Raw genomic sequence first — 25,394 nt, 5'->3', positions numbered from 1 at the left:
ATCCGGCCCCACTCCCTCAGACAGTGGACAGTTCCATTGCCAGGGGACCTCTGCAGCTGTGGAAGTGGGAGCTGTCTGTACATTGATCATTATGATCCTTATCTGTCTGATTGTTCATCAGAAAAGTCTCTCCTACTGAATAAATTTGGTCATGCCAGAAACCATTGGAAAGTTCGTGGCCCAAATACTATTCAGCATCCTTGGTTTAACTCTACAATAATGATACTGAATTTGATATAGTTGCCCCAGATTTACACAGGTTTAAATGAGAACAGAATTGGCCCATGACTTACAAATGACTAAAGTGACTGTTTTCAAATCAGTCATCTGGAGACCAACAGGCACAAAGGGGAGGTCTTGTGGCTTTCTCACTGGGATGACTCTGTTGACATTGAGCAATTCATCTGAACTCCAGTTACATTGGCAAAGCAATAGATAACAGCTCGGGGGGAGGGCAGGCATTAGCAATTTCTGGTGATTCTCTCATTCCAGTTCCTTCTTTGCTGGCAGCAGATAAAATGCTACCTCCTTGCACTTCCTGTAAGAAGAGAAAAACAGCTCCTTAAATCAGCACAGCTGAGACAGAAAGGTAGCATGTGCCTCAGGTATCTACTTCTGCATGAGTGCAATTAATTTCCATTAATTTCACGGCGTATCTGGGAGCAGGATATGACCACATGAATGTAGAAATATGACCTGAAAGACAGAATAATGTCAACTATCATGTGATTTAATGGTGAGACCCTGCAGTATTAAGGGCCCTCAGCTAGTTATAACTCAAGTGAAACTCTGTGAGCACAAAACAGTAACACCCAGCCCTGAAAAAATGAGTGTTGTCTCCATGCATTTCCATGATACATACTCCTTTGTTGCAATGACATAACTAGCTGTACATTGCTATATGAGATCACACACAGCTCATTTCTTATTTAATGAAGTTGGATAATCTATGTAATCCCTCAGCAGAGTAAAAGCAGAACAGAATGGCAATGAGAACTTGAGTTTAGCATAGCCTAAAATCACACCCACTTGTTTGCATATTGCAGATGTACAAATCTCAGCTTCCTACAAGTGTAGAAGGAAAAAAGCTGTGCTTGAAAACTGCGCTTGTGGCTGAGATGTTTGTTTCAGTACTGAGCAGTACTGATGGCTTCCAATAATAAAACTAATTTCATATCAAACCTTTCTTGTTTTTTGGGGGGTTAAATATAACTTTAAAGGAAGGTTATATATTTTTCTCCCTTCCCTTTGCATTGTTCTTTGAAACATTTAGGAAGAATTACTGTGGTTCTGTCTACTCTGGACTATTCTGAACTGACTCTGTAAGTAGTTAGAGACAGCTCTGGTAAGGTAGAATATCCCATCGTACATTGCCTCAGGCACTGCTGGTTCCACACTATGTGCATGTTCTCTGGACTCTGTCCCCTGCAAATCACTATGAGAAAGCTGTGCAGGTTTTCCCAGTAGGAAGTGTTTCAGAGTAGCAGCCGTGTTAGTCTATATTCGCAAAAAGAAAAGGAGTACTTGTGGCACCTTAGAGACTAACAAATTTATTTGAGCATAAGCTTTTGTGAGCTTCAGCTCACTTCATCGGATGCATTTGGTGGAAAATACAGTGGGGAGATTTATATATACACACAGAGAACATGAAACAATGGATTTAATCATACACACTGTAAGGAGAGTGATCACTTAAGATGAGCTATTACCAGCAGGAATGTGGGGGGAGGGAAGGAGGAAAACCTTTTATGGTGATAATTAAGGTGGGCCATTTCCAGCAATTAACAAGAACGTCTGAGGAACAGTGGGGGGTGAGGTGAGGGGGAGAAATAACATGGGGAAATAGTTTTACTTTGTGTAATGACCCATCCACTCCCAGTCTCTATTCAAGCCTAAGTTAATTGTATCCAGTTTGCAAATTAATTCCAATTCAGCAGTCTCTCGTTGGAGTCTGTTTTTGAAATTTTTTTGTTGAAGGATAGCCACTCTCAGGTCTGTAATCGAGTGACCGGAGAGATTGAAGTGTTCTCCGACTGGTTTTTGAATGTTACAATTCTTGATGTCTGATTTGTGTCCATTTATTCTTTTACGTAGAGACTGTCCAGTTTGTCCAATGTACATGGCAGAGGGGCATTGCTGGCACATGATGGCATATATCACATTGGTAGATGCGCAGGTGAACGAGCCTCTGATAGTGTGGCTGATGTGATTAGGCCCTATGATAGTGTCCCCTGAATAGATATGTGGACAGAGTTGGCAACGGGCTTTGTTGCAAGGATAGGTTCCTGGGTTGGTGGTTCTGTTGTGTGGTGTGTGGTTGCTGGTGAGTATTTGCGTCAGGTTGGGGGGGCTGTCTGTAAGCAAGGACTGGCCTGTCTCCCAAGATCTGTGAGAGTGATGGTTGTCCTTCAGGATAGGTTGTAGATCCTTGATGATGCGTTGGAGAGGTTTTAGTTGGGGGCTGAAGGTGATGGCTAGTGGCGTTCTGTTATTTTCTTTGTTGGGCCTGTCCTGTAGTAGGTGACTTCTGAGTACTCTTCTGGCTCTGTCAATCTGTTTCTTCACTTCAGCAGGTGAGTATTGTAGTTGTAAGAATGCATGATAGAGATCTTGTAGGTGTTTGTCTCTGTCTGAGCGGTTGGAGCAAATGCGGTTATATCATAGAGCTTGGCTGTAGACAATGGATCGTGTGGTGTGATCTGGATGAAAGCTAGAGGCATGTAGGTAGGAATAGCGGTCAGTAGGTTTCCGATATAGGGTGGTGTTTATGTGACCATCGCTTATTAGCACTGTAGTGTCCAGGAAGTGGATCTCTTGTGTGGACTGGTCCAGGCTGAGGTTGATGGTGGGATGGAAATTGTTGAAATCATGGTGGAATTCCTCAAGGACGAAGTAGGGAATAGGCAGCGTAGTAGGGGTAGATGCACAAACCTGGTAACTCACGGTCATGTTAGGAAAAAGCTATTGTGTGGGTACAAGTTAACCGTGTTTGTTGCAACCAGGTCAGCCTTGTGTGTCACAAACTGGTTATCAAACCAGGGTTGTACTTGTAGTGTGGATGGAGTCTTAGAAAATCAGGAGCTGCTCTCTATGCAGTCTTTGGATGTGGTTAAAACTGACTTTCTGGCATTTAGTCACAGATTATTTTTAGTTTGCCTTTGTTAGACACAGGTCTGTACCTTCCATATGAATAATGTGAAATGTGCGAAAACCAGACTGCACATTTCAGTTAACTCAGTCTTTGCACCAGGCAGAATTATAATGCTGCACTTGATTGAAAATTCATGGAATTCTTGATGGGTGTTAGTTCCTGAACTGCAAGTCCTAGTATTTAACGTGAGCCAGGAAAAAGACCTTTTTGGAAAGAAAACTGCTGCTGCTCAGACTGTTAATGCATCTTAATCCTCAACAGAAAATGAAATCACGTTGGACTTCTGCCAAACAATACAATGACTTTTCTCTGACTTCAGGGAGGAGTTCTTCTTAAGCAGCCTTTCTAACATGAAGTAAGATTTAAATTGCTAGGGCTTGATTCTGCTCTCACTTTACATCAGTTTTATACTTGTGTGACTTCAGTGAATTTACTCCAGATTTACAGAGGGAAGGGAGAGCAGAGTCACTGTTATTTAGTGTCTATGTATGGTTCAGGCCCCACATTCTCTGTTGCTGACCCTGGGCTTTATGTTTGCAGATCAAAAGGATATTTTTCTCCCCTCCTGTTTGAGCTTTTTAATTTAATTATTTCTAATCTGCATCACTTGCTGGTCCATTGATAGCGCTGCTTGCAGGGAAAAATGTCTAAGCATCTAATTGCAAGCAAGGGTGCTGGAACAATTTGTATAGTAGGGAGTGCTGAGAGCCATTGACCCAAACTGTAAAGTTTAAATGTGATCAAAGCCACTTCAAGCCTGGGGGGTGCAGCAGGACCCCCAGCACCCTAGTTCCAGCACCTATGCATGCAAGGCAGAAGGCCTGCTGCAGTTGGTAAGGCACTAAAACCGGTCAGAGACATGCAGCTCATCACCATTACTTTGCTTGATTATTAGTAAAGTGAGCTTGATCCAGTCAAACACTCACTTCAAAAAGCACAACAGAAAGTATACGTTGGTCTGTGTTCTGGTTTTTAAGAAACAGCCTGTATTGGAGTGAGGAGAGGGGGAACTTGCTGTGGTCTTTACAGCCTGGGACTTCCCTAAGGCTTTCTGGAGGACTCAGTGGGTATGTCTACACAGCAATTAGACACCCATGGCTGGCCTGTGCCAGCTGACTCAGGCTCATGGGGCTCGGGCTATGGGGCTGTTTAATTGTGGTGTAGAGTAGCAGCCGTGTTAGTCTGTATTCGCAAAAAGAAAAGGAGTACTTGTGGCACCTTAGAGACTAACAAATTTATTAGAGCATAAGCTTTCGTGAGCTACAGCTCACTTCATCGGATGCATTTGGTGGAAAAAACAGAGGAGAGATTTATATACACACACACAGAGAACATGAAACAATGGGTTTATCATACACACTGTAAGGAGAGTGATCACTTAAGATAAGCCATCACCAACAGCAGGAGGGGGAAAGGAGGAAAACCTTTCATGGTGACAAGCAGGTAGGCTAATTCCAGCAGTTAACAAGAATATCAGAGGAACAGTGGGGGGTGGGGTGGGAGGGAGAAATACCATGGGGAAATAGTTTTACTTTGTGTAATGACTCATCCATTCCCAGTCTCTATTCAAGCCTAAGTTAATTGTATCCAGTTTGCAAATTAATTCCAATTCAGCAGTCTCTCGTTGGAGTCTGTTTTTGAAGCTTTTTTGTTGAAGTATAGCCACTCTTAGGTCTGTGATCGAGTGACCAGAGAGATTGAAGTGTTCTCCAACTGGTTTTTGAATGTTATAATTCTTGACGTCTGATTTGTGTCCATTCATTCTTTTACGTAGAGACTGTCCAGTTTGGCCAATGTACATGGCAGAGGGGCATTGCTGGCACATGATGGCATATATCACATTGGTAGATGCGCAGGTGAACGAGCCTCTGATAGTGTGGCTGATGTGATTAGGCCCTATGATGGTATCCCCTGAATAGATATGTGGACAGAGTTGGCAACGGGCTTTGTTGCAAGGATAGGTTCCTGGGTTAGTGGTTCTGTTGTGTGGTGTGTGGTTGCTGGTGAGTATTTGCTTCAGATTGGGGGGCTGTCTGTAAGCAAGGACTGGTCTGTCTCCCAAGATCTGAGAGAGCGATGGCTCGTCCTTCAGGATAGGTTGTAGATCCTTGATGATGCGTTGGAGGGGTTTTAGTTGGGGGCTGAAGGTGATGGCTAGTGGCGTTCTGTTGTTTTCTTTGTTGGGCCTGTCCTGTAGTAGGTAACTTCTGGGTACTCTTCTGGCTCTGTCAATCTGTTTCTTCACTTCAGCAGGTGGGTACTGTAGTTGTAGGAATGCATGATAGAGATCTTGTAGGTGTTTGTCTCTGTCTGAGGGGTTGGAGCAAATGCGGTTATATCGTAGCGCTTGGCTGTAGACAATGGATCGAGTGGTATGATCTGGATGAAAGCTAGAGGCATGTAGGTAGGAATAGCGGTCAGTAGGTTTCCGATATAGGGTGGTGTTTATGTGACCATCGCTTATTAGCACCGTAGTGTCCAGGAAGTGGATCTCTTGTGTGGACTGGTCCAGGCTGAGGTTGATGGTGGGATGGAAATTGTTGAAATCATGGTGGAATTCCTCAAGAGCTTCTTTTCCATGGGTCCATGGAAAAGTACCCAGAAGTTACCTACTACAGGACAGGCCCAACAAAGAAAACAACAGAACGCCACTAGCCATCACCTTCAGCCCCCAACTAAAACCCCTCCAACGCATCATCAAGGATCTACAACCTATCCTGAAGGACGAGCCATCGCTCTCTCAGATCTTGGGAGACAGACCAGTCCTTGCTTACAGACAGCCCCCCAATCTGAAGCAAATACTCACCAGCAACCACACACCACACAACAGAACCACTAACCCAGGAACCTATCCTTGCAACAAAGCCCGTTGCCAACTCTGTCCACATATCTATTCAGGGGATACCATCATAGGGCCTAATCACATCAGCCACACTATCAGAGGCTCGTTCACCTGCGCATCTACCAATGTGATATATGCCATCATGTGCCAGCAATGCCCCTCTGCCATGTACATTGGCCAAACTGGACAGTCTCTACGTAAAAGAATGAATGGACACAAATCAGACATCAAGAATTATAACATTCAAAAACCAGTTGGAGAACACTTCAATCTCTCTGGTCACTCGATCACAGACCTAAGAGTGGCTATACTTCAACAAAAAAGCTTCAAAAACAGACTCCAACGAGAGACTGCTGAATTGGAATTAATTTGCAAACTGGATACAATTAACTTAGGCTTGAATAGAGACTGGGAATGGATGAGTCATTACACAAAGTAAAACTATTTCCCCATGAAGAAAAGGAGTACGTGTGGCACCTTAGAGACTAACAAATTTATTAGAGCATAAGCTTTCGTGAGCTACAGCTCACTTCATTGAGCTGTAGCTCACGAAAGCTTATGCTCTAATAAATTTGTTAGTCTCTAAGGTGCCACACGTACTCCTTTTCTTTTTGCGAATACAGACTAACACGGCTGCTACTCTGAAACCTATTTCCCCATGGTATTTCTCCCTCCCACCCCACCCCCCACTGTTCCTCTGATATTCTTGTTAACTGCTGGAATTAGCCTACCTGCTTGTCACCATGAAAGGTTTTCCTCCTTTCCCCCCCCTGCTGTTGGTGATGGCTTATCTTAAGTGATCACTCTCCTTACAGTGTGTATGATAAACCCATTGTTTCATGTTCTCTGTGTGTGTGTATATAAATCTCTCCTCTGTTTTTTCCACCAAATGCATCCGATGAAGTGAGCTGTAGCTCACGAAAGCTTATGCTCTAATAAATTTGTTAGTCTCTAAGGTGCCACAAGTACTCCTTTTCTAATTGTGGTGTAGACATTCAGGCTTGGGCTGGAGCCCGGTCTCTAGAACCCTGTGAGGTGGGAGGGTCCCAGAGCACAGGCTGCAGTCCAAGCCTGAACATCTACACTGCAATTAAACAGTCCTTTAGCCTGAGCCCCACAATCCCAAATCAGCTGGCACGGGCCAACTGCAAGTGTCTGATTGCAGTGTAGACATACCTAGTGGGACTGCAAGCTCTAAACCCATTTACAGAGCGTAGCTATATGCTCTCTCCAGTTCTGCTTCCAATCCACAGACGGCTGCTGAATTTGGAGAGTCCAATAAGGAATACAAAGACTGGGATTGTGGCAGTCCCCTCTGTGGTGTGGGAGGTGTGTGGAAAGCTCCTTGTGCCCTCTCCCTCTTGCCATAATCAGGTACTTGGTGGTTGTTCAATGGGCTCCTAGTTTGGCTCCTAGTATGTTTTATAACCTTCTGGCAAAAATATCAACTGTTTAGTTCAACCAAAAGTCAACATTAATATCACAGGCTGGAAACACCAAGCGGGGGAAATCTGTTTAGAGAAGGGATTACCCTTTAGGGAACTAGAGAATCTGCCGGTGGGTGTCAGACTGCCTAATAGCCTATGGGGTTGGACTCCACACGGGGCACTATATCAGGGAGAAAGCATCGATCTTTTAGGGCTATTTTTAGAGCACTGTGTTTTTCGTAAAAGCAAAATAACACAAGATAAAACAATCCAACAGATAAAACAAAATGCCAATTGCAGGTGGACAGGCCAAACTTCATGACTGATGTTTCAAGTCCATACACAAAGGTCACAGTGCCACTCAGGTTTGGCCAGGGGTGGGGCAGGTGACGAGTGGAATTTCACAGGGCTCTAGCTACTTTCTTCTGGAAGTTTCATTCTCACATGCTATAGAAGAGAGAAAAGTGATCAGGAACAGTCAGCATGGATTCGCCAAGGGCAAGTCATGCCTGACTAACCTAATTGCCTTCTATGATGAGATAACTGGCTCTGTGGATGAGGGGAAAGCAGTGGACATGTTATTCCTTGACTTTAGCAAAGCTTTTGATACGGTCTCCCACAGTACTCTTGTCAGCAAGTTAAAAAAGTATGGGCTGGATGAATGGACTATAAGGTGGATAGAAAGCTGGCTAGATCATCAGACTCAATAGGTAGTGATCAATGGCTCCATATCAAGTTGGCAGCCGGTATCAAGCAGAGTGCCCCAAGGGTTGATCCAGGGGCCAGTTTTGTTCAATATCTTTATTAATGATCTGGAGGGTGGCGTGGATTACACCCTCAGCAAGTTTGCAGATGACACTAAACTGGGAGGAGTGGTAGATACACTGGAGGGTAGGGATAGGATACAGAGGGACTTAGACAAATTAGAGGATTGGGCCAAAAGAAATCTGATGAGGTTCAACAAGGACAAGTGCAGAGTCCTGCACTTAGGACAGAAGAATCCCATGCACTGCTACATACTAGGAACCGAGTGGCTAGGCAGCAGTTCTGCAGAAAAGGACCTAGGGGTTACAGTGGACGAGAAGCTGGATATGAGTCAACAGTGTGCCCTTGTTGCCAAGAAGGCTAACAGCATTTTGGGCTGTGTAAGTAGGAGCATTGCCAGTAGATCAAGGGACGTGATCATTCCCCTCTGTTCTGCACTGGTGAGGCCTCATCTGGAGTACTGTGTCCAGTTTTGGGCCCCACACTACAAGAAGGGTGTGGAAAAATTGGGAAAGAGTCCGGCGAAGGGCAGCAAAAATGATTAGGGGTCTGGAGCACATTATTTATGAGGAGAGACTGAGGGAACTGGGATTATTTAGTCTGCAGAAGAGAAGAATGGGGGGGGGGATTTGATAGCTGCTTTCAACTACCTGAAATGGGGTTCCAAAGAGGATGGATCTAGACTATTCTCAGTGGTAGCAGATGACAGAACAAGGAGTAATGGTCTCAAGTTGCAGTGGGGGAAGTCTAAATTGGATATTAGGAAACACTATTTCACTAGGAGGGTGGTGAAGCACTGGAATGGGTTACCTAGGGAAGTGGTGGAATCTCCATCCTTAGAGGTTTTTAAGGTCAGGCTTGACAAAGCCCTGGCTGGGATGATTTAGTTATGATTGGTCCTGGTTTGAGCAGGGGGTTGAACTCGATGACCTCCTGAGGTCCCTTCCAACCCTGATATTCTATGATTCTGTGCGTCTCTTCTCCCCTCCACCAACCAGCCTGATGGCATTGAAAAGGACATGACCTAGAGCTCCCTCATCTGTACAGAGAGAAGGGGAGCTCTCTAAATTCTAAACTTGTTGATTGGCACTGGAGGAAAGGCAGCAAAAGGTGAGGTTTTCACTCTTTCCCTGAATACTACTTTGTACATTTCTGACCCATCCACTTTCACTGAGGTACTTCAGGTACTATATAGTGGGCATCTACTAGTGAGAGAAAGAATGATACACAAATGATTAGGCCACCTCTCTCTTGGGACTCGGGAAGCCAGCATTCACTCCCTGCTCTGTCATTGATTTCCTGAGTGACCTTGGGCAAATTGCTTAGTCTCACTGTCTCAGCTCCATTTCTTAGTTCTGTGTTACCTGCTCCTCTGCCCCATTTCTGGTCTCTGAGCACATTCCCCCAGGTGTTTGGGCCTCTTGCCTTCACCTCTCATGAAGTGGAATCCTGCCATTCTCCCATTCTCTTTGGCTGGGCCCAGGATAGCAGTACCCGGTGTACCAACCATGGTTACTCAGCAGATCTCAGAATAGCAGCCATGTTAGTCTGTATTCACAAAAAGAAAAGGAGTATTTGTGGCACCTTAGAGACTAACAAATTTATTTGAGCATAAGCTTTCGTAAGCTACAGCTCACTTCATCAGATGCATTCGGTGGAAAATACAGTGGGGAGATTTATATACACACACAGAGAACATGAAACAATGGGTTTAATCATACACACTGTAAGGAGAGTGATCACTTAAGATGAGGTATTACCAGCAGGAAGCGGGGGGGAAGGAGGAAAGCCTTTCATGGTGACAAGCAAGGTAGGCCATTTCTAGCAGTTAACAAGAACATCTGAGGAACAGTGGGGGGTGGAGTGGGGGGGAGAAATAACATGGGGAAATAGTTTTACTTTGTGTAATGACCCATCCACTCCCAGTCTCTATTCAAGCCTAAGTTAATTGTATCCAGTTTGCAAGTTAATTCCAATTCAGCAGTCTCTCGTTGGAGTCTGTTTTTGAAATTTTTTTGTTGAAGGATAGCCACTCTCAGGTCTGTAATCGAGTGACCAGAGAGATTGAAGTGTTCTCCGACTGGTTTTTGAATGTTATAATTCTTGACGTCTGATTTGTGTCCATTTATTCTTTTACGTAGAGACTGTCTAGTTTGACCAATATACATGGCAGAGGGGCATTGCTGGCACATGATGGCATATATCACATTGGTAGATGCGCAGGTGAACGAGCCTCTGATAGTGTGGCTGATGTGATTAGGCCCTATGATGGTGAACCTATCCTTGCAACAAAGCTCGTTGCCAGCTCTGTCTACATGTCTATTCAGGGGACACCATAACGCATAACTAGAGGTTTTAATATGAAAAGTCTACACGCGTATATGTCTCACTTAAATGCTTAGGCCTTGCTGATTCCAGAGACCCCCACCTCTGGAGTCTGGGATTCAGTCTCCTCTCCTCCCCAGCAGTTTCTGCCTCTCTCCCCTCTTAACTTCAGGGGCCATGCTTTTACCCACCACAAATTTCTTTGTTCTAGTTTCCCACCTGGATTCCACCTGCACCCTTCCAGTCAGTCAGACCCAGCAGGATTGCAGGTAGAACTTCAGAACAAAGGACACCTGCACTGTACCTTTAAATACTTTTAAATTGACCTATCTGAAGCTAGGGTCCTGCATAAATGCCATCAGCTCCTGCTGGAATGAACCCCTTGTGATCATATAGCAAACACAGTAATCATCTGGCAAACAGACAGAATACATGTACTACAAGCACTCCTCGACTTTACGACGTTTGAGTTATGACGAATGGCACTTATGACATTTGTAAATTGACATCCTGTTTCCACTTTACGATATCGGTTTCGACTTTATGACGCTTGATTCAGCATTGTTCTTATGGGAAAATCAAGTTATGATGTTTCGACTTAAGACGCGTTTTTCAGGAACCAATTGTGTCATAAGTCTGAGGACTGCCTGTATTTGTAAATAAAATTACAGACAGCTACCATGTCATCTACAAACCCCATCTTTACAGTGGGGATAACAGCACTTCCCTGCCTCCCAGGGGTATTGTGAGGGTAAATTATATTAAAGATTGTTAGGAACTCAGCTACTATGGTAATGGTGACCATATAAATACCTACGGTATCGTTTCTGGGCCATTTCAAACATGTCCTGTGCACCATGCAGACAACTTCATTGGTGTCTCCTCTCAGAGCATAATTTTCAGTTCCACTCTCCCAATGAGGATTGAAAGTAGGGACAAGGCTACAGAGACATGCTGCAGCCAAGTGGGCAGACACGGGACTGTCATGGATTCCAGCCAGGAAGAGTGGTCAGCATCATCCAGACTGCTGTGGAGGTCCCGGAAGAGCACCTGGTAGTTGAAGGGTGTGACAAAATTCCTCCTCTGCCTTGGTGGGTCCTGCGCTTACTGGCTGATTTGCTCACCTCAGAGATTCATGGCAGCCCTCAGTTTGGCCATTTTTGCAAGAGGCTCAAACCTGCCGTTCGCTCAGCTAACCTCGTCACTGGCCAGCCTTGGAAAAAGGAAGGAGAACAATCCCCACAGTCTCTGCTGATCCACCATGTGGGTCGGGGAACAACCTAGAGACCTTCCCTTCTGGTGGAACCCACAGTCCACGTCAACTCCTCCTGTGTCTGATCAAGGGTTGGGAGGTTTAGGGGGAACCCGGGCCTGCCCTCTACTCCGGGTTCCAGCCCAGGGCCCTGTGGACTGCAGCTGTCTAGAGAAGTGCTACTCAAAGTGGTGGTCCACGGACTGCTGCCAGTCCGCGAGCCATCGGCAGCCAGTCTGCAGCGAGTTTCCAGGAAAGATAGAAATAATAGTATAATTTAAAAATCACACTGGAATTCCACCAAGAATAATTATCAGTCAATAAAGTCAACAATATTAAATAATATTATGTTTTCAGAAGCATATATTATAATATTGAAAATTATGCCATAGTGCTACAGCATGTTTTGCATGAGACGCGCGAGCGCACGCTTATCCCACTCCTTCACATATAAAGACTCCGCCCCACCGGCAGTTACTATCGAGAAGTTGAATAAAGAGCATCATACGGATCTCTGCGCATTTGTCATTTGGGACCTCGTCCAAACCCACTGATCTGAGAATGTAAGTACTAATAATATTATAAAATTTTAATAATTATTTTCTATCCTATCCCGCTGTATCCCTTATGAGGTAGATAGAAACGATTGAGCACCAAACACCTATAGCCAAATAGACAGTCCTCGCTTCTTCCATATCCATATATTGTTTCATACATGCTCTCATTGTTCTTACTTATAGCCTTCCCCTCTTCTAGAATCAAATCTACATGTTTCTGCCAGGAAGTTCTTGAAATTCCTTGCTTTCTCACTTCATATTTTTCAGACAGGTAAATCTTATTTTTGATGTTCATTATCCATACTTTCCATATGTTCAAACCATCTTAACTTTCCAATTATTTTCCTGTTTGCAATTTAATTTTAAAATGTATATAATCTTCTTATCCTAACATTACTTACCCTATTAATCAATGTTCTCCCACACATATTTCTCATTAAAAGCATTCCCACTGCATTTATTCGGCTTTCATCCTAATATCATAAATTAAGTATATACCCGGGGTAATGGAATTTATATGCATTATTTTTATGCCTAATTTACAGATGGAGAAGTGAGACCCAATCAACATATTTATCAAGCAGAGACATCCAGTTGCTGAACACGCAAGTAATTCTGAATCAAATGATGGCAATGTAAATGATTGCGAAGTATTGTCAACAAAAAGAATTTGTACTAGCTTTACTCAGAAATATTACTCCTCATACATTCAGTTCCGTTTTGTAGCCATGAATGATGGTGGAGTGCCAAAACCGCAGTGCGTTATTTGTGGCGATGTGTTGGCTAACGACGCAATGAAGCCGTCAAAGCTCAAGAGGCATTTGAATACAAAACATAATTAAATTAGTTCAAAGCCAAAAGAGTTTTTTGAAAGAAAGCATGTTGATTTAAAAGGCCATCAGAAACAGATCTTTGAAGTGTCACACATAAATACTTGTGTTTTGCAAGCTTCTTATAAAGTAGTGCTTCTTGTTGCTAAGGCTAAAAAGCCATACACAATCGGTGAAACGCTAGTGATAGGCTGTTTTAAAGATGTCTGCATGGAAATGCTGGATGAGCCGGCAGCAAAGAAAGTGGCTCAGGTGCAACTTTCAAATGACACTATAGCTCAACGAATTCACAATCTGGCTCACTATATGGAAGATCAGCTCATAGAACAGATTAAATTAGCAAAGTACTTTTCTTTGCAGCTTGATGAATGTACAGAGGGACCAGGGGAGGAGTCAAACAGACAGCTAGCAATTACTTTTTTCTAAATGCATGCTTCTTCTTCGAAAAAGGGATTAGGGTCAGAGCCTTAGCAAGCACGAGTGCACATTTCTGCATATAATGCTCAGTTTGTATCTGTGTCATGCCAGAACACTTTTTGAGTTTCATTGCTGCTCGCATTTCCCAAGCTGTCAGGATTATAAATCCCAATGCTGGGGTGGGCAAACAGAGCTCCTTGCGGGCAGCTACAGTTGGTTTGCTGGGCCTCTGTCTAGTTGTGGCATGTTGTCTAGGATATCTGTGCTGTCCAGGGTGTGGGAAGGGAGGGAGTGGGGTTGGTTCCACAGCTGCTAAGAGTCTGCATCCTAGTTCAGCGTCTTATGAATATTTGCCCAAATTTTCACCTACTCCTGGCTGGTGATGCTTGTAAAGCTTTCAAGCAATAAAAATTCTAGACAGTGAGTCAGATTCCAGGGCAGAGTTGACTTATAACAGCTTCCTCTATTTCACTAGCCCCTTCCATTCACTGATATGCTGTTCAGTCACCAGATACTGAAAAAGTTCCTTTGCATAGAGATGGTATTCCTTGGCTGGCCTGGGACAGGAGTCCCTCCTTCCAGTCTGGCATCTCTAGAAGATTTGTCTTCTAAAGCTTGCCCTGACTGCAATAACATGAAAACCAAACTAGTAACAATTTTTAAAATGTAATTCTTACTGTAATGTGTTTGGGCTGGCAATGTGACTGGCCAGAGCTTCTTAGCAGGCCAGTGAATAAAGAATGAATTAAAAACCCCCAAGATGATAAATATCAACCTATACCCTTAACATGATGCTGAACGTAAAAGGGGGGGGTCTTTCTTTCTTCCTTCCTTTTCTTTCCTCAGTGTGCTCTTTCATTGCCTTAGGCCCTTCCACCTCAGATGGACTGAGGAATCCACCCAAGACTCTTGGGGAGTGTGTGCTCCCCATTGTATGAGAAGGAACAAGCTCAGGGACTAAATGCTACAGGACATTGTGGCCAAGGTAGATCAACTGCAGTACCAGAGAAGGACGGAGGAGTAGAAGGCTCAGAGGGGGACAGCCCTACTGAAGGAGAGAATGGTGGCGTGGTTCTTTGACCATGACTGGAGATTGAAGGAGAAGGACAGAAGACACACCTGTTCAAGAGGCTGCTCAGATTCATGGCCATCAGGCTGCAGGACCCAATCAATTTCCCTCATAATTTTCTTCATCTTTGGGAAATTAGCCCTTTTGGAGCACCAAATATATGCATCAGTGGTTGGGACTATCCTCTGCCCACACTGAATGTAATCAGATCACGCTCACTGGTTCCTAGGCAACCACTAACTTCCAGTCCAGTGATCAATTCAGTTATGTCACTGTAGTCCAGGCTTCGTGTCAAGATACTCTCTGGACATTAGAGCAAGGGCTTTCATTGTGGACTGCCCTATCGTTGAGCGGTCATAGCTCTTAATTCTGCCCATTCTGGAGAATGACAGTTATGCTTCAATATTGGGAGGTAAATGCAATATTGGGAGGTAAATGCAAAGAGCGATATCTAGGTCTGGAAAAGTTGATTCCAGGTGAAGAGCCTTCTGCTGTTTTAAAAGGCAATTTACAATTTTCATTTGTTGTGAAAGAACAAAACTGTTCAAACTCAAATTGTTTCAAGATCTCAAGGATATTTTGCAACCCAAGTGCAGAATGAATCTCAGAGTGGGGTACTGTGTTGAAATTGGTTAGGAAACCCAAATCCTTTATATAAACAAATATAAGCTTCCAGGTAATTTTGCAGGGACATTTGCAAATGATCAACTATGAAATTAAAAGTTTCTACTCTAAATGTTTCTGGCCACTGCAGCTCCATATTTGGTGTATTGGATTCACATGCCTGCTGTTTATGTTTTGGGACATGATGAGTTTCACTGTAGTAGGTTTCAGAGAAGCAGCCGTGTTAGTCTGTATTCGCAAAAAGAAAAGGAGTACTTGTGGCACCTTAGAGACTAACAAATTTATTAGAGCATAAGCTTTCGTGAGCTACAGCTCAATGCATCCGATGAAGTGAGCTGTAGCTCACGAAAGCTTATGCTCTAATAAATTTGTTAGTCTCTAAGGTGCCACAAGTACTCCTTTTCTTTTTGTAGTAGGTTTGAGATACAGTCGGTGTCTTTAACTTTGTAAGTGCTTCCATGTCATCAGTCTGATCCCTCAGGTGCAATAAAACCAAAACCAAAAATCAGCCAGTGACTGCAGGAGTTGAACAGCAGAACCAGTCTTTGCTTTTTAAAGTGTGGAACTTGTTGACTGAAATTGCTAGAGGATATGATTCCATAGCACTGCATAAATGCAGTTTCAAGACAGTCCATCTTGTCTCACAAGAACTGAGCTTCTGTTTGTTTAGCCCCATATTCAGCAATGTCTTTGCTGATTTAATCCAGAGCTTTTCGTATATTTAAACAATTGTGCATAGGGCTTTTGTGGATTCAGGGGGCAGGTCCAACAGGTGCTAGACAGAGATTTCAGAAACAAAAGACAATTATTTTCATTTCCTTTAAGCCTCTCTGTAAGGATTATCCAGCAGTAAGGCATGGAGTTGCTGGAGGAAGCCAAAAAAAAAAAGGTACTGCTTGCAGGTAGCACGTTAGTAACTACGGTGTCCAGAGGTTCAGAGAATGTGCAGCACAAGGAACATTAATCGGCCTAATATGTGTCTGAAACCCGGCATATTTTCTTGACATGTTGGCAGCATTGTCATAGCTCATTTAGAGTACACAGCACATTCTCTACAAGACTTTCACCAGAATGACAGTAAATGGGCACAAATTTCAGAAAACATTTGATGCGATTTCTGCTTTCGTTAACAAAATGAACAGTGCATGCCAGCTGATGAACATGAGAAACAGTGGGAATACTGTCAACTGAACAGTAATACTTGGCTGTATTGCTGATAGAACTTTCTTCCCCCTCAGTTGCAAAAACTCATTGCAGATAGTGGAGGAAATATATGATGCTTTTCCATGCCCAGCAATGCTGAACTTCTCAACATGAATTGTAAGGAAGTTAACAGATTTGAAAATTAGCTATAAAACTCCCCAAATATTTCCATTATGAACAGATCCATTTTTTCCATCGTCCTCACAAAGCAAGAACCTTCTTTCAGCAAGAAATGTGATTACCTTCACAATTCACTTTAGTATCTCTCACCAGTACTGTGTCTTGTTTTGAAACTGATTAACTTGACAGCTCAGTATCAATACACTGATTAACTTATCACACATTAACAAAAGTGATCAGTGCTACCCTTATACTTTTTAATTCAAACAGTAATCTCATCACTAAATCCGCCACAAAAATCGCACTAAATCCATCACATACGTCGTGTTTGTCTGAAAAAGCTTGCCCCTGAAACAGAACACAGCACCGGTTGACGTTGAGTACAGCAACCATTCCCAGAAAAGTGACTGTTTCTCTGTTGACTGACTTCTGAGTGAAAATAACTTTGGAAGGATAACAACTGTAAGACTGACCACGTATGTGTTTGTACAGGCTGAATGTGGCATTCCCTCAACTGCAGCATCCATATGAGTTACCACTTGATTTACAAAATTGTTCAGTTTCGGTACTTTCCGAAGTAACTCTTTATCCCGCAGTTCCTTTTTTAAATTAATTTTCATTTAGAGGAGCTGCTCATGTATTTCCAACTTGCCTTTTCTTACACAAAATTAATCAATCAACTTAACTAGAGTGTGCATGTATTTGTGCGTGTGTGTATTTGTGTGTGTGCGCTATATGGAGTCATGTACATTAAGATTAAACAAACCATAGCAGCTTCCAAGGGACAAAGCTTAAGGGGCTTGAAAGCTTTGTGACAAAATGAATATAGCAGAAGGTCCTAGGTTATGATTTTTATTAAAATGCAAGTAAACATGATGAGTGCGTATTGGTGATTTGAGTTTGCAGAGGTAAGTTTTGGGTTCAGGTGTGGGTTTCTTTTTCCTGGTGGGGTCAGGAGCCCCCCTAAGGAAAGGAGTTTTGTGGAAGTGCATATTGGTTAATCTGGGCCTAGGGATGGGAAGACCTGAAGTGGCAGGACAATTACAAGAATTACTGCAGGAACAAGCAGTCTGCATGATATTACAAGGCAGCCATGTGGTTCAATGTGCTGAGTTAAGATTAAAAAAACAAGACTATCAGGGTAACTGTGTTGCATATGCTCTCAATGGAATTAAGAGGGGGTTTTGGTCAATATCACAAGTTAAGGTGAGGCCCCTCACCTGTGATTAACAATCCAAAGGCCTTGGATTTGGTCTCCTCAGTCAGCTGCTTTGTCTTAATTAGAAAGCACAGGACAGAGATATTGGGAATGAGCATGGCCATGTTCTGCTCCTCACAGGTGAAGGGCATCTAGAAAGATGATGCAGGTTCTGGGTGGCTGTGCCAAGAATATTGCCTGTGGAAGGGGAGACACAAAGTGTGAGTGCTGCTCAGAGCCTACACCAGATGTAAATATCACAGCTCCATTGAAGTCAATGGTATCTAGATAACAGCAATGTTCACAGGCTCTGAGACCTGTGGTGGCCAGGAATCCCAGGCTGAAGGGGCTTTTCAGGGAAGCAGAGTTATGTGCGTACTTCTCCTTCATATAAAGAACATGTGAGCAAGACGTGCTGCTTTGTGGAGACATTCCGTCCCAGCCATTCAAGACTTTGTGAACACACCACCTTCCCAATGAGACACTTTTGATGTCTTGAGGTGTCAGAACCTTCTTTTGCCCCTTGTGACAGGGTCAGGCCAGATGGCTACAGGAGAGTTTAGAAGGCAGATATATTAGTCCCAGATTAAGCAGGTCCATTTTCCCTGGGTAAGGTAACAGGGGCAGTTCCAGAACAAGAAGGAACTTACTGGAACAAATTCAGGCAGGCAGGCTAATTAGGACACCTGGAGCCAATTAAAAAGCTGCTAGAATCAATTAGGGCAGGCTGGCTAATCAGGGCACCTGAGTTTAAAAAGGACCTCACTTCAGTTTGTGGTGTGCATGCGAGGAGCTGGGAGCAAGAGGCACTAGGAGCTGAGAGTGAGAAGGCGTACTGCTGGAGGACGGAGAAGTACAAGCATTATTAGGCACCAGGAGGAAGATCCTGTGGTGAGGATAAAGAAGGTGTTGGGAGGAGGCTATGGGGAAGTAGCCCAGGGAGTTGTAGCTGTCATGCAGCTGTTCCAGGAGGCACTCTAGACCAGTGCTTCTCAAACTATCTGATGTGGCGGACCGGAAATTTTTTTCCAATGTGCCAGGGACCAGTACCATATTTGTGCCATATTATTATCGTATTCGCATAGGCATGTAGCACATCAGATCAGATCACTGTATTAATTGGAATGGGAGTGTGCATACCAAGTATATCGCACTCGTGGAGATGTTCCCATTTAAATACATTAAAGACTGACTGAAAGGCTGTGCATCTGTGCAGATAGTATAAAATGACTATTATTCATTTATGATCCAAGAAAATATTATTTGAACATTCGCAGTAATATTAATTTATATCGGAAACAATATAATGAATATAATAAAAGTTGGTAGACATTTTTATTTTATGTTTATTTTGTAAACAAATAATACATTACAATACAAATAAAAAAAATCAAACCAGCAAAGTCTCCTAACAAAGATATTATTAAAATAATTATATATAAGTAATAAAATCAAAAATTATAATGAATAAAGAAAAGCTTAAAATTTTTTTTAAAAAATAAGATTGAAAGGAATAGGTAACATTAAATTGAAGACATAATAATTTTGAAAATATGTCATAATACTAAAATATCAAATTGATAAGCTATTTTATTAACACAATAATAGGCATGTTAAAACCTTAACCTTTACTAATGTGAAAGGTGAGCCTGCTTCTTCTTTGTCAGCTTATCCAGTCGTGGTTCAATTGAGGACAGTGCCATGCACAATGGAGAATGAATATCCATACTATTCCTGTACTTTATCTTAATGACACTCATGGTTGAGAAGCCAGTCTCGCAGAGATATGTTGAAGGAAATGGGAGAAGAGTTTTCAGAGCAATTTCAGTAAGCTCAGGATATTCTGCTTTCACTTTTATCCAAAAAGAAGCAAGTGATGTTGTAGTTTTGAAACTCATCTTCAATTCTTCGTCAGCAGCCAGCTCCAACAATTTATCCTCCATAGTGACAGTTAAGTCATCTTTCAATGGAATAAACGGATTTCGGATCCATCCAGTCCCTTTCCGTGGATCTTCTTCTGCTGGAAAGTAAAACTCAAAACGTTCTGCCAAATTCGTCAAGTGTTCACTGATGACCTTTCGTAGAGATGTAATATTAAGGTCTTTGCCTGCATCAGCGATGATTGTCACTAATTTGTGAAACATGTCATAACAATCTCTTGACACTCGACTCTTCCATGCTTCTAGCTTTCATTTCTGTCCGTTAATCTTGTCTGTCATTGTAAGACACGAAGCCATCCTTCTCTGCATGGAGGTGTTGAGATCATTAAAGATGGCAAAGATATCAGCCAAATAAGCCAGCTTGGCTATCCAATCCACATCTCGGAACAATTGTGACCAATTTGTTTTTCTGTCCTGAAGAAACTCGGCAAGCTTATTTCGGAGCTCAAATACTCTTGACAGGACTTTTCCCCATGGTATCCAATGTACATCGGCATGTAATAGGAGCTGTTTATGATCATCTCCCATATCATCACATAATGCAGCGAATAGTCTCGAATTTAAAGCATTCATCTTTACATGGTTCACAATTTTTACGACCTCACTGAGCACACTGTTTATATTCTGTTGATATTTTTTTTTGTTGTAAGACTTTCTCGGTGAGGGAAGCTGTGCATTGACTTGCATTCGGGTGCAAGCCCCTTAATCTGGGTAACCACTCCAGAACGTTATCCTGTCATTGTGGCAGCGCCATCAGAACATACACCTAAACTTGAAATCCAACCCACATTTGTTAAAGATGTAGTCGCTCACAGTCTTGAACACTTCAGAACTAGTTGTTTTTGTTGGTAGTGAAGCAGAAAACAAAAACTCTTCCTTCAAATAACCCTCATGTTCAAAGCGCACATACACCATCAGAATTGCCGTAATCTTGGACCCCAAGTGGCATGGGGCCGGGAAGTTGCTTGGCTTCAGCCCTTAACAGAAGCGAAATACAGTCTCCTGCATGTAGTTTCTTCCCAAACAATAATTGCATTGGTCAGAGCCCAGCAAATCCTCCCATTAATGCTGCGATTCCAAAAACTAAATATAGCAGGTGCCACTTATCAGGATCTGGGTCCTGCTGGCTGCTGCATTGCCACATCCTCACCAGCCCCATCCTTAAACAGGTCTTTTGAATGTGGGTCCCCAGCCAATCTGTCCACATGGCCTGATGTCCAGTCCTGAACCTCCAGCCCCTTTGCCACTGGGTTCTCCTCCGGTGGTGTCCCAGTCCTCTCTGCCTCTGCTCTGAAAAAACATACTGTCCCAACTCAGGAGATGGTCACTCCTGACTGTGGGCTCTATGCTGGGGGCAGTCGCCAGCACCTGGTTGAATTCCTCATAGTAGGGCAGGTAGCTGGGAAGTTCCCAGACTTATCATTTCCATTCTTTGCCCTGGGTAGGTGGAACTGAGGTGTTTAATCCTCTCCCTGCACCACCCAATAGTTTTGTTGATCTCCAACACTGCAGCTCTTGGAGATTGTCATGGAAATGCAGGTTTCTGCTGATTCTGCTAAATGTCATGGGCCTTGCACACTTCACCCCACGGATTGCCCAGAACCTTGTTTCCATCCTCTCGCCAGCTAGCAGCACATTAGCTGGTGTCCATCTTTCCTCTGCTTCAACCAGCTAGACATAGCTATGCTGAAAGTTGAGCAGACTCAAGCAAAAAAGGGTTAAACGCCAAGTAGCTGTATTTGAACCAGGAGGTTGCTTCCAGTGCGGGAGGCAAGTGGGAAGTTGGAAGGGATGGAACACACAGGCCCTGGGAATTGTGGGAGAGTATTGCGGGACTATCCAGACACAAGCCCAGCTACATGTGCTTTAGCTAAATCTTTGCTGCAAGTGGGAAAGCAGAGACATTTGCAACAGCAGGACATGAGTCTATACCGATGTTACTGAAATAACAGATGAGGAAAATAATGTATATATCCTTGCTCTTAGTTCGCCCTCTTAATTCAGCATCTATCATCTGTAGGTAAATTTCCCAGCTCTCCAACCCTAAACAAACCCAGCTCAGACTCTCAGATCCCTGCTTTAAGCAATGATCCTGTCACAGCAGTAAGATCAAAACAGGAAACATTTATTAACAACAGTACTTATATTACAACATCATACATGATACACTCTATGATATATTATATGCTCAGATTAACTTCACAAGGCCTGAAGTCTGGACCAAAATTACCCCACCAAGGGCCGCAACACTTAACAATAATAAAGGATTTCTTCCACCTTATTTCTGCACAGCATACCAGGAACAGCAGCCAGACAATAGGAATCAAGACTGGAACTGAACCCTCAGGAATCAGGAACAACTGACAGCAGCCACCTAAGATCTTCTGGAACAGGTAAGTCTTCTTCTGTGTCTTGATCCAACGAGCGGCGATGGTGCACAGGCACTGGCTGGCACTATGACGGACAGCACAGAGCAACATGTGCTGAGTCCTTATATGCACTTTCTATTACCAGGCAGATTACACACTCAGATCACATGATGTTTCCCCCTCTTGGGTTGCCTGGCAGACTACAACTGTCAGGCTGAGCATTTTTCAAAAGCTTTTAGCCAATTAAACATTAGCACCAAAAAGGGCGCCAACCATGGCAACAACAAGAAAGCCCAAGATGGAGGATGAACTGACTGCAGCCTAAACAAAATGGCTAAACCAGGCTACAGATCCTCTCCTTGGTGGCCAAGCGGTTACAAGTTCTTGAGCCACCACATCATTTTAAACACTAGTTGTTAGGATGTACTGGGCATTAACCTATAATTGGTTTTCTTGACACTTTTAATTTGCCTTATTATCCAGAACACCAGTAAAATTTTGCATACAATTATCACAAACTGAATGAGTGGAACCACTACAACTGGGTGTAACAAGATATTCCAAACCTTGGATTTGTGCGCAGACCAATCAAACAACACTTCCCACCAATGACTAAAGGCGGATTCCTTAGATACCAGTTTAAGACTCTTTTCAATTTGTTTAGTGGAGTGATGGATTGTTAACATAACTTCTAAACCATCCTTTTTCAACTGTTCAAGATGCTTCTTGAGGTCAGATGGTGCATTATTTGGTTGAACAAGGAAACATTAGCACTCAAATGAACTGGCTTTACAGAGTCATACAAAGCATAATGTACATTTACAGTCTGCACAGATATCTCAGCTAAAATTTCCATTACACCCCTTTATTGCAATTACAGAACATAACCACAAATTTACATGGAGATCACGTGATACCTTGTAGAAATGGTATATCAAGAATTCAGTACACCAACTATGCAAGCAAACACATTTGGTATCTGCAAAAACAATGACAGAATGGTTTACATTACTGGGTTTTAAACTGTAATGGCATTTACTTTCAGAAGGGTTCAAACACAGATGCGACATTTCAATGACTCCAGAACCACGTGTATAGCCTATCCCATTCTCCTCAACACAAGAACTTAAGTTGACATTACTATATATGCCATCTTTTTTGTGTACCCATTTATTCAAGTCTGTGGGGATTGAAACAGACTGATTCACATTTAGCCCCAATGGAATTAAGGGATAGACCCACTCGTTCTGTGCCTTCACTATGGTTAACACAAAGGCAGTAATGGTGGGTTGATAATTGAAAATGAAAAATTTACCAGCCTCCACTAGTCCTGATGTCTTTGTTCAAAGAGAGTAGTGGAATTTTCCCAGAGAGCTTTTCTTATCTCTACAGGAAGGACTCCATTTAAACCTTCTCTAATAACGTTTAGTACTGTGCCTGGATACATGAAAGGGCCATGGACACATTTGACTGCAACACATTGAGAGCATGAATGATGTGAAGATGGTCTACCCGTTTGTTGCACCTGTAACCAACCGTGTAATACATTTGCTATCTTGTATTCCATAGCGCTAAGCTGATCGAAAGAGGTAATTAAGGGATGCGATGAGGCCATATCTTGACCTATCGCCCCAATTTTACTTGCTAGAACCTCTTTATCTATGGTGTTTAGGATGCTCGATCCTGTTCCCATCCATCCTAGAATGATAGCTATTGAATCCCTCCTCTGATATTTGGGCTGCTTTGGGAGTACACTATCTAGCCAAGCATACTACCCAACATGTAATGTGAAGACATAAGGTGCACATTTGGGCTGCGCTCATGACAAATCTAACTGCAGAGGCATAATAACCTTTTTCAAGGCATACATGGGATTTACCATTAACAACTTTTTCACATCCCTTTTTACCATTACAGGCCCAATAACACTTTTCTGTGGTTCAGGAATCACTATGATTTCTTTGATCCCTGTAGTCCCAAAAGGACTTGTAACTGTTCAGTTATCAGTGTCATTAACATTAACAGTGATTTTAACATTTCCAGTACACTTTACATGAAATGTGACATTTTTTCTGTCACAAAACTGATTTAACCCTTGATAATTATCTAAACAAGTTTCATTATGCATTACACATTGCAACTTACTTTCATAGCTCTTAGTGGGGGTGACCAAATTAATTTCAATAGATTCCAAGTAATAGTGCAGGCCCATTACTACACTGATATTTCTGGCTTCTACCTGAATCCATTGGCCAACCTTGAGCTCAACGTATCAACATTTGGAGGAGTTTGCAGTCATTGCCACATTAGTACAATTATTCATAAAATTGTCATTGAGGAAACAAATACATTTAACATCAGATTTTTGGATAAAGGGGAATAACTCTCCATTACCCTCAACATGGTTACATTTTGTTCCCCTGCCTTCTCTGTAAAGAAAAGGACACTTTCCCCAGTGGCTTTTTCCTCCCACATTGTATAACAGGCTGTGAATTGTTCATACGAGTACACTCACACCTTTCCTTTAAACCGGAGAGGCATCCAGTCTGATACATAATTTTCATTAGCCATACAAGTGAGATGGTCTCCATTTCTAACAACTACAGAATCTGACATATATAACAATACCCAAGAACATATCCAGGTATACATTCTGTAGTCGTTCCTAAAAGAAAAAGGAAAGAAAAGAACAAATACCATACTGTTCACTACACTTAAGTTACAGAGCCTTTCCAGGTCTTTAACTGGCTCAAATGAAACCATTTCAGCAGTCTCTTTTTCTTCCCTTTAATTTCCACTTGATACACTGTGGGACTTGCTTTATTAGTTATAACTACAGGTGCCAACCACTATGGGCTCAAAACATGGTTCTTCTCTGAAAAGAACCTGTACAACACCCTGTCACCTATATTCAATTCTTTAGGACTTAGGACATTTCCTAATCTTTGGTTCATATGCTTTACATTACTTTTAAAATTGATTACCACTTGCATTTGGATAGTGATCTTTGTTTGGTACCCTCCACCCCAGCCCCTTCTAAAATACTAATCAGATAAAATTAATAACCACACGCTCCCTGGGCATGCTTTTGAGACATGTGACTCCTTTGAGGAAAAAGAGTATAAGAATCAAGCAAAGTAAATTACTGTTAGAGAGAGTTGGGGGAAATCCTTAATTGATGCTTGAAGAAGCTGCTAGACAGAATAGCCAAAACTGCTCCGTGGGCTCGAGTAGGACTGTGACCAGAGGGTTTCCAGGCAGCCATGGCCTTGCCTCGAGGGAATCTAAGACAGGCCAGAGGGCTG

At 42.8% G+C, this 25,394-nt stretch overlaps 1 long non-coding RNA gene across 2 annotated transcripts in view; it reads left to right on the top strand.

Annotated features, from left to right (window-relative positions):
• Nucleotides 1-24,773, top strand: part of LOC119844299 — a 77,998-nt gene extending 53,225 nt beyond the window's left edge. Inside the window, exons 4-7 of one of the 2 annotated variants that reach the window (XR_006280665.1) lie at nucleotides 12,503-12,590; nucleotides 12,865-12,928; nucleotides 14,434-15,462; nucleotides 15,676-18,373. This is a non-coding gene — a long non-coding RNA (uncharacterized LOC119844299). Of the gene's footprint in view, nucleotides 1-12,502; nucleotides 12,591-12,864; nucleotides 12,929-14,433; nucleotides 15,463-15,675; nucleotides 18,374-22,012; nucleotides 22,114-23,481 lie in introns of those variants that run through there. The other variant, XR_005289218.2, reaches the window with a different exon arrangement.
• The last annotated feature ends 621 nt before the right edge of the window (nucleotides 24,774-25,394 follow it).

Source organism: Dermochelys coriacea, chromosome 1 (genome assembly GCF_009764565.3).
Source record: "Dermochelys coriacea isolate rDerCor1 chromosome 1, rDerCor1.pri.v4, whole genome shotgun sequence".
Taxonomy (NCBI): domain Eukaryota; kingdom Metazoa; phylum Chordata; order Testudines; family Dermochelyidae; genus Dermochelys; species Dermochelys coriacea.
This window is presented reverse-complemented; position numbering and strand designations above follow the sequence as displayed.